This window comes from Lissotriton vulgaris, chromosome 2_1, assembly GCF_964263255.1.
Source record: "Lissotriton vulgaris chromosome 2_1, aLisVul1.2, whole genome shotgun sequence".
NCBI lineage: Eukaryota > Metazoa > Chordata > Amphibia > Caudata > Salamandridae > Lissotriton > Lissotriton vulgaris.
In genome coordinates this window covers 1,992,431,612-1,992,447,468 of record NC_141687.1, presented here as the reverse complement: position 1 = coordinate 1,992,447,468, position 15,857 = coordinate 1,992,431,612, and the positions used below count along the sequence as shown (strand labels likewise).

The window sequence follows — 15,857 nt, the reverse complement described above, 5'->3', positions numbered from 1 at the left end:
TTGGCATTGTAAATGACAATGCTTTTTATTTATGTTTTAAAAACAAAAACATAAATAAAAGGTATTGTCATTTACAATGCCACTAGCTCAAACTTGTGTAAATGAGAGACCTATTGCATTGCAAATGCTTGTGTATGTTTCAATAGGATGTACGATTTAATGTTGAGAACACTCCTATAAAAAAAGATAAGACAAATAAAAAAAACCTGCACACACGGTCTCTCGGGCCACCACACAAAACACACACACAAAAGTACCAAAAGTTTAATTCTCATCTTCCCACGTGTCCAAAGGCAGAGTCTCTCAGCCTGGCCTCTGCCCCTGAGTGGTGAATCATACAGCCGTGGTCACAAGACCACATTCGGTGCCCAGAGTTGTATTTACCCAGGCTGTGAAGAACGGGCTGCCGCCGTGGGGCACAGACAGCTCCCTTTCTGAGCGGCACAAAAAGCAACATTTGCGGGTAAGGTTTATAGCATGAGGGATTCAGAACACATGTAAACGCTGCTTTTAGATGCTTTCTTTGTTGTTATTCCACAAAATTATCCAGAACCATCCTGTTTGAAATGGGATGCATGTCAAGCGAAGGGCTGTTTTAGGGGTCTTTCTACTTCACAAGTGTCACAAACGGTAGTAACGGTAGTGATACCTTTGATTGTACTGCATTTTTTGGCAAGATGTTCACCCGAGTGTGTCACGAAAAAGGCACTGAAATGTTACACCTAAGTACAGTGAACAAATTGCAAAGTCGCGCAATGGGGTAAAAACTTGTCAGCTATGCGTGTATGTTTTAAAAAACATATAGTGTGTGCTATTTGGGTGAACTTTGCTACATGGTTGTAAGAGGCGGATTGGTTGCATCTGACCTGATGGCCGCCCTAAGTGCCTCAACAGCAGAACCTGGCCCTAAGTGCCTTAAAACAGAATCCGTCCCTAAGTGCCTCAACAGCAGAACCCAGCCCTAAGTATCTGAACAGCAGAACCCTGGCCAAAGTGTCTCGACTGCAGAACCAAGCCCTAAGTGCCTCAACAGCAGAACCCCGGCCTAAGTGCCTCGACAGCAGAACCCTTGCCTAAGTGTCAACGGCAGAACTCTGGCCTAAGTTCCCCAACAGCAGAATCCGGCCCTAAGCTCCTTAACAGCAGAATCCTGGCCTAAGTTTCTCGACAGCAGAACCCTGGTCTAAGTGCCTCAACAAAAGAGCCTGGGCGTAAGTGCCTCGACAGAAGAACCCTGGCTTAGGTACCTCAACAAGTGAAGAGGAGGCCCTGACCCTAGCCTTGGTCAGGGCTCATCCCTGCACATCAGAGTGAGTATAAAGACTGATGATCCTGTGATCTGTAAGAGAGCTTAAGCCAAAGTGGAATTACCAACCGATGAAACCACTGCATCGAAAGGAGCTGTGACCAATGAACAGCGGCTGGATGACGTCACTCCTCTAGTCAGTGTACACATGAGGCTTCACTCCTTTATGTATTACAAGATTGGGTGCTCGGGGTTCCCCAATAGTTGCTGTTTTCTTTCAGTGGGTAATAATAAGGACGGTGTAGTTGTGGTTTCATTAATTGTCACTTTGGATTAATTTGTTTTTTAAAGGACATCATTTTGAGTGCTTTGTTCCTGAAAGCCTGCTTATAACAAGGAACTCAGGAACCCCAGAGACGAGCCTAAGTGACCAGGGCAAGGCTCTCACGCAGCAGCTGATGGACAATGAATCACACAGTAGTATCACTAATGAAATTGCCCGCTGTGAAAAACAACCAGAGCTGTGAGCAGAAGGAAAGATGAAGGGAAGCCTTAAATATAAAATACTGTTAAAGTAACCAGGGGACTGTCAGGGTCGCAAACGGGGAAGGTGCACAGAGGCACTGGGTCATACTGCCATAAACAGGAGGTGAACCCCGGATCACACTGCCCTAAACAGGAGCTGAACACTGGTTCATTTTCCCTAAACAGGAGGTGAACCCAGTCCACTAGCCTAACAAGTCGGCCCTTCTCGAATGATGATGAGGCGTGAAGTGCGCTGGCACTTAGGCGGGCTCCTGCACATGCTGCTGTGATCTCAGCTCCCGCGTTGTGCTTAGTGTTGTTGTGTGGTTTTTAATTCCCGTCGAGTCGGTTTCCCGGTTGCGCTAATAGATTTTTAATTTCACGGGGGGATGGGGGGGCAAAAAAAAAAAGGACAACTGGCATAATAATGATATTATACTATGGAGTACTGGAGACAAGGACACAATGTGAAGAGACACAGCGCGCATGTGCTGCAATGCTAGGCAAGTGGGCGGGGCCTAAGGGAGCCAGGGCGGTCACTAACCCCACTTGTAAAGCGAGCGAGCAGTGCATGCGATGCAACGTAGTTGAGACCTGAGGGGAAGGACCTAAGGGAGACAGGGCGGTCGCCAACCCCACTTCCAAAGAAACTGGACCGAAAACCACCGACTATAGATCTCGCAAGCGAGCAGCGCATGTCCTACAAAGCAGGTGAGACCTAACAAGTGAGCAGCGCATGCGCTGCCACGCAGGCGAGACCTTAAAGAGGTATTTTTATATATAGACTTAACACAAGACCACAAACGACAAAGATCCACAATACTGTACTTTAGAATGGTAGAAATAGCTTAGTTCACTTTAGATGGTAAATGCAAGAACGGGGATGCGTCTGTTCCTTTCTCCAGGGTAGGTGATGTGTCGGTTCCCTACTGCTGCGTAGCGGACGGTGATGCCTCGGTACCTTACCGGAGGGGAGGTGATGCGTCGGTTCTTCTCCCCTTGGGGAGGTGATGCGTCAGCTCTTACTGCGCTTCTGTGGCACTGCGACCAGCAGCGCTGTGGTGCGATAACGATCCAGTGCAAAGCAACAAAAATGGCGTCCTCTTCTTGATGCGACAACTAAGGGGTGATGTGTGCACACCCGACGGCCGTGTGGCGACTCGGTGAATCTTCTGAGCAGCGACAGGCCCTGCAACACTCTTCTCCGGTGAGGCGTGGTGCACTCGGTGATTCAATGGCGACAGCAGGGACACTCTTACTCAGTGATGCAATGACAGCGGCTGCGGCGGCGACACGCTTCTTCGTAAGTCGTGCTTCCAGCTCCCAGCAACACGCTTCTCCTCCGTGAGTAGCGCTTCTGGCTCCGAGCGACACGCGGTCTCTCGGGAGGCCCGGCACAACAGCAGGCACTTCAAATTACCAGCAAGGGAATTCAGGGGCGCTGGTTGGTGAAGTCTGTTATCCCTGAGACTTCAGCAGGAGGCAAGCTCTATTTCCAAGCCCTTGGAGATCTTCAACAAGATGATAAAAGTTGCACAAAGTCTTTTCTCCTTTCTTTGGCAGTCAGGCAACCACTGCAGGCCAATCCCTCAAACAGCACTTAGCTTAGGGATAGTCTACTCCTTCAGTTTCTCTCTGGTTCCTTTTGTCAGCAAAGGTTCTTCGTGTTTCCCAGAAGTGATCTAAAGTTCTGGGGTCTGGTTCCCTTTTTTTATACACCAAAAACCTGTCTCTGAAAGCACGAGTTTCTGTTCCTGGTCCATACCAGTTCTGTGCAGTCCTGGAGCACTTTGTTTACAGGACTCCTTCTTTCCTGTGACAGTGTGGGCCAGGGTTATCAGACGCACCACAGGAGGTGGAGCCAGCATTGTGGAAAGCAGGCACAGCCCTGTTCAGGTCCCAGGGGCTCCCCTCCCACCACTCTACATGCAGATAGGTCTATTCAGCCCTGTGCTGACTCACCCTGTCTCCTGAAATCCCCCAGCCCCTGTCACTCAAACTCCAGACAAGGAATACACAATCTAGCAGAGGCAGGCTTGGATAGTTAGGCAAGAAAATAAATACTACTACTTTCCAAAAGTGTTATTTTCAAACAGAGAATGTTAAAACCAACTTCACTAAAAGATGAGTTCAGGCATACTAAACTCGAATTTCTACCTAGTTCTCTGAGTCAGTTAGGATTATAAGATGTTGTAATCAAACTGCACATTGTGGCCTAGGGGGAACAGGTAGCCTTGCAATAGTGAAAAACGAAAATAGCTGTAATTCACTATGAGGACATGCCACACACATCAGGGCATGTCCAACCTTTTACCTACAATGCACCCTGCCCTTGGGCCTACCATAGGGGTGACTAAGATGCAACTAATATGCAGAAAAGGAAAGGTTTAGGGACTGGCAAGTGGGTGCACTTGCCAGTCTATGTGGCAGTACCAGACTGCACACAGGCTCTGCAATGGCAGACCTGGACACACTTTAGAGGCTGCTTCTGTGGGTGGCACAGTCAGTGCTGCAAGACCACCAGCAGCATTTGATTTACAAACCCTGGGCACACGCAGTGCACTGTACTAGGGTCTGACAAGTAAACCACATAAGCCAATCATGAAGTCACTAATTCAAACATCATTTTACCATAGGGAGCACTTGTCCTGTGGCACTGAATAGCAGTGGCACAGTCCCAAAGCAACTATAACTAGCAAAAACATATGAGGCAACAGCAAAAAATGGAAGGGAGACCCACGCCAATGGTGCCAGGTCTAACACGGGCGAAATAATTTCTTGATTATTCAACGGAAACCCTAAGTGATAATCAAGCCATATAGTAAATATACATCAGTTTACATCTCTGACCAACACATTGTGTAATGTTTGACTTCAACAGTAGATTGGCAAGCTCATTTTGCAGTTTTGAAAAGGAGAACACATTAATAGGTCAGTAGCCTGTGGAGATTTTGGTATAGAATGTGTAAATGTTCACTTATCCCTGAGAAAACTTTCAGAAGATGTAAAATCTGAAAAGTTATGGTGCAGATATTGCATGGATAAAGGTAGAAGGATTTAAAAAAAAGATATATGTTGTGGAACTAATCAATACAGAAAAACACTAAAGAAAATAATTTTAATAGAGACTGCAGAAGATTGAATATGATTAAAAAGTACAATGGTGTCTCATCACACATTTGTAAACTGTGCACACCTCAAATTTACTTATTTGAAGTTCCCTGGCAACAAAATGTGGGTTGCCCCTAAAGCTGTGCTCAGGGAGAATGAACCACAGCAAAAACAAATAGGCGGATTAAGACACTGCAGGTTTGTGGGCTGTAGCAACAACCGAGCGACATACCCTCCTCACATACAAAAACAAGCATTTACAATGCAATAGGTCTCGCAGCATTAAAGTTTGAGTTATTGGCATTGTGTATGACAATGCGTTGCATACATTTTTTAGCAAACTTTGAATTGGTGAGCAGTGAGAGTGTGTGCAAGAGTATGCTTTTGCTCACAGCTGTTAATAATCACACAACTCTGATGATGCACCTCACGCACGGGGCTGACGCAGTTATTATTCACACAGTTCCGATGATGCACCTCAGGCACGTGGTTCACAGCTGTTATTATTCACACAGCTCTGATGATGCACCTCACGCACGGGCTCACAGTTGTTATTCACACAGCTCTGATGATGCACCTCACGCACGGGTTCACAGTTGTTATTCACACAGCTCTGATGATGCACCTCACGCATGGGCTCACAGTTGTTATTCACACAGCTCTGATGATGCACCTCACGCACGGGCTGACGCAGTTATTATTCACACAGCTCTGATGATGCATCTCAGGCACGGGCTCACAGCTGTTATTATTCACACAGCTCTGATGATGCATCTCAGGCACGGGCTCACAGCTGTTATTATTCACACAGCTCTGATGTTGCACCTCACACACGGGCCTGACACACTTATTATTCACACCGCTCTATTTTGTGTACCTTTGTAACTGTATATATGTAACTTGTTAGTTTTTTTTTTGTATCTTGTGTACCTTTTGTAACTTACCTAGTTCTTTTGAAAAGCGCTCTGACACCTTTTGGGTAAAGTTTGCGCTATATAAAACTTCATTAAAGAAAGTAAATAGTATAGGTAAATATTAATTCATTTCAGCAGTGGATATGCGAGTTCCCTACCCCTCTGTCATTAGTGTAACGTTGTGAGGGCACAGACCCGCAATAGCGTACTGACTACAGAGATTGGAATTGCAGCATTGACTAGGGTGGGTGAGCGTGTGCCCAGTCGGTTTCTTTATTCGAACGGGATGCCTCTGTAGTCTGCTATGATGGATGACGTGCGAGAAAGCAAGTCAATGCTGCAGCAGGGCGCCACTCGAACCACTGCTTCTTAACGGAACGTTTAGTGTCGAAAATGCCACATATGCCTCAGAGAACCGTCCCCGTATTGTGCATGCCCTGACAACGTCCCTTAAGGATGCCACGCATATCCCAAAACCCAGGAACAGGGGCAGCAGCCAAAGCTTCCTGCACGGAGTATCAGTTATGAACATACCCGGGAGAGGTCCAACGATCGTTCACTCTGACGATAAACGGCCATACCACACTCTTTAACGTTCCTCCCATCCTGAAAGTCGAGCCACAGGCTGGCCTAACATCCCCGCTCTGGGAGAAGCGGTTAAAAACAGGTTAGTTACCGACTAACATTAAGAAACCCCTAAACAAGGCAACAAAGTCGCTTCAAACTGGGCGTCTTTCACAGCCTGTATGAGAGCGGCTGGAGAGTAGCACGTGCGGACCTGCCCCAGCATCAAATTAAATGCCATGAACGGACAGCAAAAAGCATGAAAACCACAACACGAAACTGAAACCTTCCGTGGGGCGGGACTTCCGTCTTCGGAAGCCCGCGCACGCGCCCACGGAGTGCCACAGGGAGAAGCAGTGCTGGTGACGCGGGGCTCCCATTCCCGAGGGAGAGCCCCGCGGAGGCTGCAGAAGTCCAGAATGGCGGTAAGTGGCGCTTAGTTGTAGGGGGGAGGAGGGGTGCGCTTGTGTGTGTGCGCGCCCCTGTGTTTTGCCTGTGTGTATGTGTGCGGCGGCGGCAGCTGGGGGGGGTCTCTATGTGTGTGTGCGTGCATGTGTGTAGGTGCGCATGCGTGCAGGGGGATGTGTGGCTGTGTGTTACGGCTTTCCAGAAGACAGGAGCTGGCCACAGCGAGCGCGTTCTCGTGTGCGTGGCCTATTCCAATCTACTTCTGGCAGCGGAAATGCGCGCCGCCAGGTGCTGTCTCCTGGAAAGCTGCGTCACTCACAATAGGTCTCTGGCAAGACAGCGCTTGACACTGTAAATCGCCACGAGACCTAACTAGCATTTTCAATGCAACATGTCTCGCATTTGCAATAGTTTAACCTCTTCGGTGCTCATGACAGCTCCCGGCCGTTATGAGTCACGGTAGGCTTGTGCTCATGATGGCAGGGAGCTATCCGAACGCTGCCGCTCCTCCCACGAGCTGTTAATTCCCCACCTGTGCGGGAGAATTAATCAGTGGGCGGAGTCCCAAATCCCCACATTGTCCACGAAGCACAAAGTGGGGTCCAGGTCCCTTTCGCGGAGGAGAGAATCGTAACCCTTTGGCACACTCCAAAGATCACACATTGTAATGTATCATACATCTGTTCATGCTTAATCTGTGGCACAGGGTTTGTATTAGGGGCACTTGGTTTAAAAGCAGAACGTCTGGAAAACATTTCCAATTGTGGTTTTCCCTAAATAAACACAAATCGAACTCACATGATCACTATTAGTATTCATGCATTATACTAACCCCGAGTGGAGAAGGCAGAGTTGCTCTACTGGGAGCTCTACGGAGTTGGCCAAAAACTCTGCGCCCCCCCCGCAATAAATATTTTTAAAATAAAATGTACAATTAAAGTAAAATAAAAGCGCAATTACCCTATTGCGGATTTCCGAGCTGCCCTCCTTCTCCTCGCCGTAATCCCATATGTCATGCGCAGTCCTACCATGACGTACATCTGGCGTAGGGGATTACAGAGGGGGTAGGGGGAAGGTGGGAGGGTCCAGGGCTGAACTCCGCTCTCAGAAGTTTTGCAGGAACTTTGCGTTCTCTGCGTAATATGCAAAATTCTGCAAACTCCGCCAGCGGAGCGGGATTCGTGCCTAGGGTTACATTATACCTCTACAAATATCATGGCCAGTTTGGACAATCTGTGCTTGAATCTGTGGGATGCTGGGCAAATCTCTTTATGGTTTTGTCTGTGCCTCGTTTATTTTCTCTGTCAAAACTTTGAGTGCTAAGAAATAGACTACCTCCAAGAAACTAACGCAATGACTGTTGCATTAGAAATTACACATGTTGAAAATGTTTCCCTTTCCATACATAGCGTCATGAAAGCATCCTCAAATATTAACCTCTACATACTCGTTGGCGTGATAGGCTAAGGCTCAATAAATTAAGAGCATTTGCTATGCAATCCGTCTCGCATTGGCTGCTTGGAAAGTGAAAAAGCGCCTGGCACACTGAATGTAAGGAAAGCATGTTGTGCCTGAAGTAGGAGAAACTCATTAAAGAAAATAGTGCTTGCAGACTAAATAAGACATACAGTGTAACAACTGAAGTAAAAGGGTCAGTCCTCATGGGAGGTTACAAATGAAGACAAGGCGGTACTAAGGAGGGACTAACAAGCCTTTTAACAGATCAGAAGCCAACATTTACAAATGGCAATGACACAAGCCAATGACAAATATCGGCGGAGATTGGGTGGGGCTTCTATTCCATACTCCAATACAGCATGCCACAGAGCAGCGCATGCCAGACCTAAAATATAGTTCCACTTCAGGTGGAACTAATTAGATGAATTTGGGGACAGTGGATGCATTGTGCTAATCATGACTTTATTCATATTATTATCCTTAGGATTTTTATTTGTCTGGTCACATTGATAAGTTGGCTATGAAGCAAGTCTTCGACGTCAGGAGCTGGGTGAAAGCAGTTAGGTTAGTGCAGATCTGTAAAACATACAGTGCAAATTGAACTTGATTAGTGCAGGAGACGCCAGTTAAGGGTCTTAAATATAGAGATCACGTGGTCACATTTTTGCTGCCCATTGTTAAGTTAAAGGCCTGCAAGGAAGAAAGACGAGTGGGTGAGGATGGAATATGAGAGGTTGGTGTACAGGTCATTTACTTAATCAATTCTAGAGAAGTCAACATTTTGTAGAGAGGAAAGTGTTGGCTTGGAAGTGGTGTTTAAGCAGACGCACTATGGTTGGGGCATTTTAATTTAACTATTGAGCGCCAATGCAAACTAGAATATTTTAAACTCTTGCGCTTTGTTTCATGGGCAGTTCTAGAGTCCATAGTTCTTTTAAACTGTATCCCTGCATTATCCTTTGCTTACAGTGAGCTCTGCTGACTCACCGGCAACTATCTGCTTTCGCGCCTTCACCCGAAGTCCTCTCCGGTCCACCACAGGTTTTGCCCGATTGAGTGGAGGGAGGCTGTGAGTAGGAGGAAGTCGCTTCCCTGTACTTCCGGGGCAGTGGCATGGAGGACAGCATTCCAGCAGTCCTCCGTCCCCTATATCAGAGGCATGCCAGGCACGACACACAGTGAACGCGCCGCTGGTTCGCCTAAGGCAAGCCCGTCTGCGCCCGTCCACCCTCGATCGTTGCCAGGATCCAGAACTCCTGCATGTTACAGGTCAGACTTCAACTCCTTTTTAATGATAGTAGCACTAACCAGGAACTACTTGAGATAAGACAATCTTATTCAGATATATGCCCTTGCCTGGGCAAGGCCACCTCATGTACCTCAATGGCACTGGAAGGTCCTTTTACTTGCAACACCTGTAGATTCCAGAGCATGCACTTTGCCCAGCCCAACATTGATATTACCAAGCCTGATACCAACAAGGAACAGCTTGGTTTTCTAGCATTGACAGATTCTCCATCCTAAGATTCTGTGAGGAACCACGAATGGAACTGCTTGCTTGTGAACATAAGGTCTCTGCCTAAGCATGCGGTAGAAATATGGGACCTCCTTCCCACTAAACTCCCTGACATTTGCTTCCTAACTGAGACGTGGCTAAAACCAAGTTCCACCCCCGCCATAACTATAGCCCTACCAGGGGGTTATTGCATCTCAAGGTTAGATAGACCTATTAAGGTAGGAGGGGGTATAGCTATAGTATATAAGGACACCATTAAAATTAGTATACTAGAGCAACTTAGTAACAACAACATGGAAGTGTTAGTTTTTAGAATGGACTCACATCCACAACACTGCTGGAAAGGTGCTCTGGTTTACCGCCCTCCCAGGACTATCCGTAACTTCACTGTCCAATTATTGGAACTAATCTCCCCGCACGCCATCTCTACAAAAAATGTCATCTTAGTGGGTGATTTTAATGTGCATAGTGAAGATACACAGAATCAGGAAGCCTTATCACTTGACAGATTTACATTCCTTAGATTTAAATAAGTTCAGTGTGGGCCCCTCTCACCAAGCAGGACATACATTAGATCTCATTCTCACTAAATCACAGAAACGTGCAATGTGGAGCCAAGAGTGCTCTTACATGGATCAATCACTCACTGAACGAATTTAAATTTAGGGGTCCATTGAGATATAATACACAGCCTGTTACTCAAAAGAGCAGGCATAGACAGTGGAAGAAAATCACGTCCGCTATCTTCCAAGACCTAACTCCCAACTCATGGAATCTCGATATGTAAAACTTAGAGATTGGCCTAGCTCAATATACATGTCCATCATACCAACGGCCATGGATCAATTAGTCCCACTAAAGGAAGGTAAAAACTGGGTAGGAATTCTCAGTCAGCCTGGTTCTCTCCCCGTCCTTAAACGGAGAAGAGTCTTTGCAAGAAACTGGAGCGACGTTGGCGTCTCTCCCATAATGCACTAGACAAAGCACACTATAAACTGTCTCTATCTAAATACTATAAAAATATAAAATATGCCCGAAAAACACATTATTTCACTACTGGAGCAGGCAGGGAAAGCTCCCAAAACCCTCTATTCGGTCCTTAAAACCTTTACTCACCTGGAGGTATGCAATAATGAGCTGGCACCATCACAAGCCCTATGTGACAAAATGGCGATGCACTTCACAAAGAAAATAGATCTCATCTACAACACAATCACTCGAGATGGAAGTGGCGAACTCAACGCATCTGTTGATATCTCATCCGCTCAAGCCACTCTATAGAAGCTGGAAAATGTTTCCTTGGTTACACCCGATGCATGGAGTCTCTACTCACTGCTGTTAAATGAGCCTCACCCCTTGAAAACATGGCCAGAACTAACACATTACTCTCCAAACAGCTGGCCATTCCCATTAGCTCCATTCCTAACCTTTCACTAAATAAAGGTTATGTTCCCGGTGAGTGGAATGCAGCACAAATCATCCCTATACGGAAGAATCTTAAGGCATCTATGGATGATTTATCTAATTATCGCCCTATCTCATTGTTACCTCTCATGAGCAAGTTGTTAGAAAAACATATTAACAAACATCTTTCAGACTTTGTCGAGGAATGTGGCTGCTTTGATCCATCCAAGTCTGGTTTCAGACCCATACACAGCACTGAGTCAGCCTTGATTGCTGTCACGGATAACATCAGACAGGCTCTAGAGTAGAGAAAGGACAAGCAGCTATATTAGTGCTGCTCGACACTGTCTCACATCGAACTTTGCTCAGGAGACTCAGTGAGATTGGGATACAAGGAACAGCCCTACAATGGATGATGAGTTTCCTTTTGCATAGAACCCAGACTGTTAATCTGGGTCCCTTCTGGTCTGAGACTGTGGAACTAACCAAAGGAGTACCTCAGGAATCCTACCTCAGTCCCACTTTATTTAACAGCTATGTCGCTAGGTCATGTTTACTCAGGAAGCTAGGTTTTACACCCATTTCTTATGCTGATGATACTCAGCTCCTGCTTTTCTTTGACAAACAAGATCCCAATGCCCAGTTCACCCTCTCAGAAGGCATGAAAACTATTGCCAGCTGAATGAGACAAAATTCCCTCCAACTTATCGTTGGCAAAACAGAAATCATGCTGTTTGGTGGTCTCCGTGCTGGTGGCCTACAGAATTGGGACCAGCACCGGAACCCAAGACTGTGGTAAAAAATCTAGGGGTTAGATTTGACCAGCAACTAACCATGAAGGAGCAGGTTTCTACCACCATCGGCACCTGCTTCCATACATTAGGTATTTTGCGAAAAGTATTTCCCTTCCTCCCTCTGTCCACTCGCAAAACCCTGATTCAGGTAATAGCATTGAGTCGACTAGACTATTGCAATGCATTGCTGATCTTAGCCAGTGAAGCTTCACTGAATAAATTGCAAGTGGTCCAAGCCACTACTCCAAGACAGGTCTCTAATGGACCTGCTCTCACCCCCTCTCTTCCTCTCCTACAGAAACTGCACTGGTTGCCTGTATGGAAACAAATTCGCTTCAAGATCTGTTGCATTGTGCATGAAGCCCTAAACGGCAAGCGCCACAATTCCTTACCAGAGAAATAAAAAAAATATCAGCCTCCCAGGACACTACGCTCAGGGACAAAATCTTTACTTGTGGTTCCATGCTGTAAGAAGGCCCGGTTGGGGGGGGGGGAAGCCTTCTTCCATTTAGCCCCCACCCTCTTGAACCAGCTGCCGATTCATTTGCTTGAATGCTCTGACCTCCTGAGATTTCGCAAGCTCTTGAGGACGTCATTGTTCTAACTTACTCCCTGTTTCTGTCCAAATGTGCAGTTCACGGGCGCGGAGATACCCCTTGTGCACTAGTTGAAGTATACCGTTAATAGGATATGGACCACGGAAGGGGCGAATTCAAGCTAAACAGCCTAAAAAAAATAACGCCAGAAAACAGACAGCAAGCAAATGTGAGTTACAAACCACAAAACCAATGGTGAGCAAAGGGCAGAATGCATTCTCAGGGAAGCTTTCTGAATGTCGCCAAGATGTCGTTAGCAAACCAGACAATTGTGATGGCTGGCGGTTTCAACCTAGTCAGCTGAGTCCCCCAGATTGTTTTAAGACAAAGAACACGATTAACACCCTGTGCCACTCTCTTCTTCCGGCACCCATCCTGAGGTCTCTCAGGCCAAAAGTGATTGGAGTTCATGCAGAAGCATGGCAGCATGATCTACCGAAATTTGAGTAAAAATGGCAGGGGTGTGGCAGTCTGCTATTAACCAATGCGAGAGGTAATATTATTAGCACTGGGTAAAACAGGAAAATGTATGTATTTGAATGTAACTATCTGGATTTTATATAGTGCTAACCAAGCCAAAAGGCAGCAAAGAATTGTACAGGGTCAAAGGAAGATAATGCCAATGTGCTACTGGAGAGGAAGCTGATAAGACAGTAACCCAGTCATCATATACGGTTTCTTAAAGATAAGTGTTCTCAGCGCTTATCTTAAATGTAATAGGGCTGAGGATCCAGATGGCTTCATGGATGTCAATCCACATCATGTGTGCAAACTTTTTGCCTTATTAACCACTGGGCTAACAAGGAACCCAGAGCAAATCGTTTCCTTACAATCCTGCTTCGTGCATCCTGCATTCACTTAACTTTAGAGCTCTATATAAAATAGATATTAGGTACATGCAAAGATATTTTGAACTGCTAAACAACACATTTATACAACAGTCTTGGATTACTCAGTGTCTCCCTCATATAAGAGATGCATTTACTAGCTTCACAGAAACAGAAGAATGTGAGTTCCTGCAGCAAAATTAAATGGAATTGAATTTAAAATGGGATGCATTATTTGATGAAGTTAAATTAACTGTCTAAACTTCTCCCAATACGGAGTGAAATTATCAGGTTGCAGTGCTTAACCCTAGGACAAAAGGATGTGCAAATGTGATACGTATTATGGAATAAGTAGGTGAATGACTTCTTTGTCACTGGAGCAGACGAAATTTATGTTAGCAGTAGGAATCCATGAGAATGAAATATGAGAGATTACAGATTCTCCACCCTACGTCAGTGGTTAAATACTGAATCTAAGGAACCCTAGTTAAAAGTTTTGTATGTTTATCACTAAATAAAACAAACAAGTTTACGATGCCTTTAAATATAGTATATATACTGGTTTTATATATTACACTATATAACATTCTAATGATGCTACAAATTAAAAGGTAGTGGATCATTTAGAGTATGGCTTCGTGGGATGTCTGCAGTAAATACGCAGGGCTCTGTCCAGTCAAATCTTGCTGTTTCCCACGCATTTAAAGGTGGGGAAAGGGGGGCGTGGCTTAGCGCCCAACGGTGATGGCAGCGCCTGAGTGAGGCTCTGCTGCGACGCCGGGAGAATCCCGCTTTCTGCCCACTTCTTCCTGCTTTCAGCTGCTGACTTGCTGCCGGTGCGTCTGGAGACTGCCCTGAGACGCTGATAGATTCCCGAGATGTCACCGAACTGCCGCATTTTCCCGGAGTGAGTTTTGACGAGCCCCTGTCATCGCGGCCGCCATTACCTGCCTCTCATGCGAGCTGACGCACTTTCATTCCTTCAGTGCGTGTTGGGACACAGGTTTATCGAGGTAATGTTGGCTGACCCCATGACCTCCAGAGACTCTTCCTTGCCCTGTTGCCCGGATTTAAATCGCTATGAGGCTTTGCTGACTGCGTTGCTGTGGCAGCCGCCATTTCACACTCGTCAGGTCCTTCCAATACCTCACATGCTCTTGTCATAATGGCGCCATATAGTTCCTATTGCCTTTCTCTCGTCCTTTGACTGCAGCAGCGTCCTTTTTAGGTTTCGCCTCGCCGAAGGCTGCGCTCTGCGCAGCTTTTCGGCGCAGGTGAAATCTAATGTTAGAAAGAGTGTGGCTTTGAATCCGCCCCTCTGTTCCATTGGCTAGCTCCATAAATGGAGGCTAGCCATTGGAACAGAGATCTGCCCGTCATGGCCGGACCAGATTCGTGGGCGTTCCCGCGATTTCTTCCCTCTCCGATAGTCATCGCGGCGGTGAGCGGAGTTTCGTTTTTTTTTAATGTGTTTGTTTTGTCATTCCATGCCGACCACTGCCGCCGGAAGAAGTACAGGTGAGTGCTTTGTTTTTCTTGCCTCCCCCCCCTGTCCTTGTGCCCGTTCCCACCCCCCTCTCACTGTCCGTGCCCCACTGGAAGTCCAGGTGAGTGCCTTGCCATTCCCGCCCCCCCTCCCGCTGTCCGTGTCTTCCCCGCCCCCCCCTCCCGCTGTCCGTGTCTTTCCCGCCCCCCCTCCCGCTGTCCGTGCCTTTCCTTGTTTAAAGATGGGCTGCAGTCTCTTTCGTTCATTTGCTGCCCGTGCCTTCCTTGTTTTTGTTTGATTTGCCAAAGATTTGGGGCATGCAATATTTACGTCAATGTTTACATTATTTAGCGTGTACTCCTGTGACAGGTCATTGGTTCAGGTAATTGATTATTTCCCGCCGGATCCTAACTCTGCTTCTTTAACGTCTGATTTCAAAGAGAGCACTAAACAATGGTACATTTTTTCCCTTTATAAATTATCCATAACTTAGATTTTAATAACATTGTTTACGTCGTCCGTTCGTTGCTATCTGAGGCCTCAGTGTTCTGCAGTAACACATACAATTATGAAATATTAATAGTCGTAGTATAGTGTTACTGTCACTCGACTCAATGGTAATTATTTTACTGACCTCGGAAGGAGTATTGTTGGGTTAGAATTAAGGCAATAATGTGCAGTCGATAAACCTGGCACTGCCTTTGAGTTGTTGAATAGGGCAGAGGACACGATTAGAGAAACATAGGTACCTGTTTTCTGATTTTAAATGGCTTTATTTTAGTAAATCAATAGACCTTGGGTCTGATTTAGAGTTCTTATCACACTTCCATTATATCGTAGTGCACTTAAAGTGTGGGGGTAGGGGCTAAAGGAGGGAGGGCATGCCTCACGTTTGAGAAAAGTTTCCCATCAGCCAAACTCCAAGTCAAGTTTTTTTGTGCTGGGCAAGCGTCACTCCCAACCCTGCTTACTCAGCCCGAATGACCGGGTTTTCCTGCTGCCAAGTGT

The 15,857-nt window shown here is 46.3% G+C and overlaps 1 protein-coding gene across 6 annotated transcripts in view; it reads right to left on the bottom strand.

Annotated features, from left to right (window-relative positions):
• Nucleotides 1-15,857, bottom strand: part of CRTC3 (CREB regulated transcription coactivator 3) — a 1,134,508-nt gene that overhangs the window by 734,746 nt on the left and 383,905 nt on the right. The gene's annotated exons all lie outside the window — the stretch shown is intronic.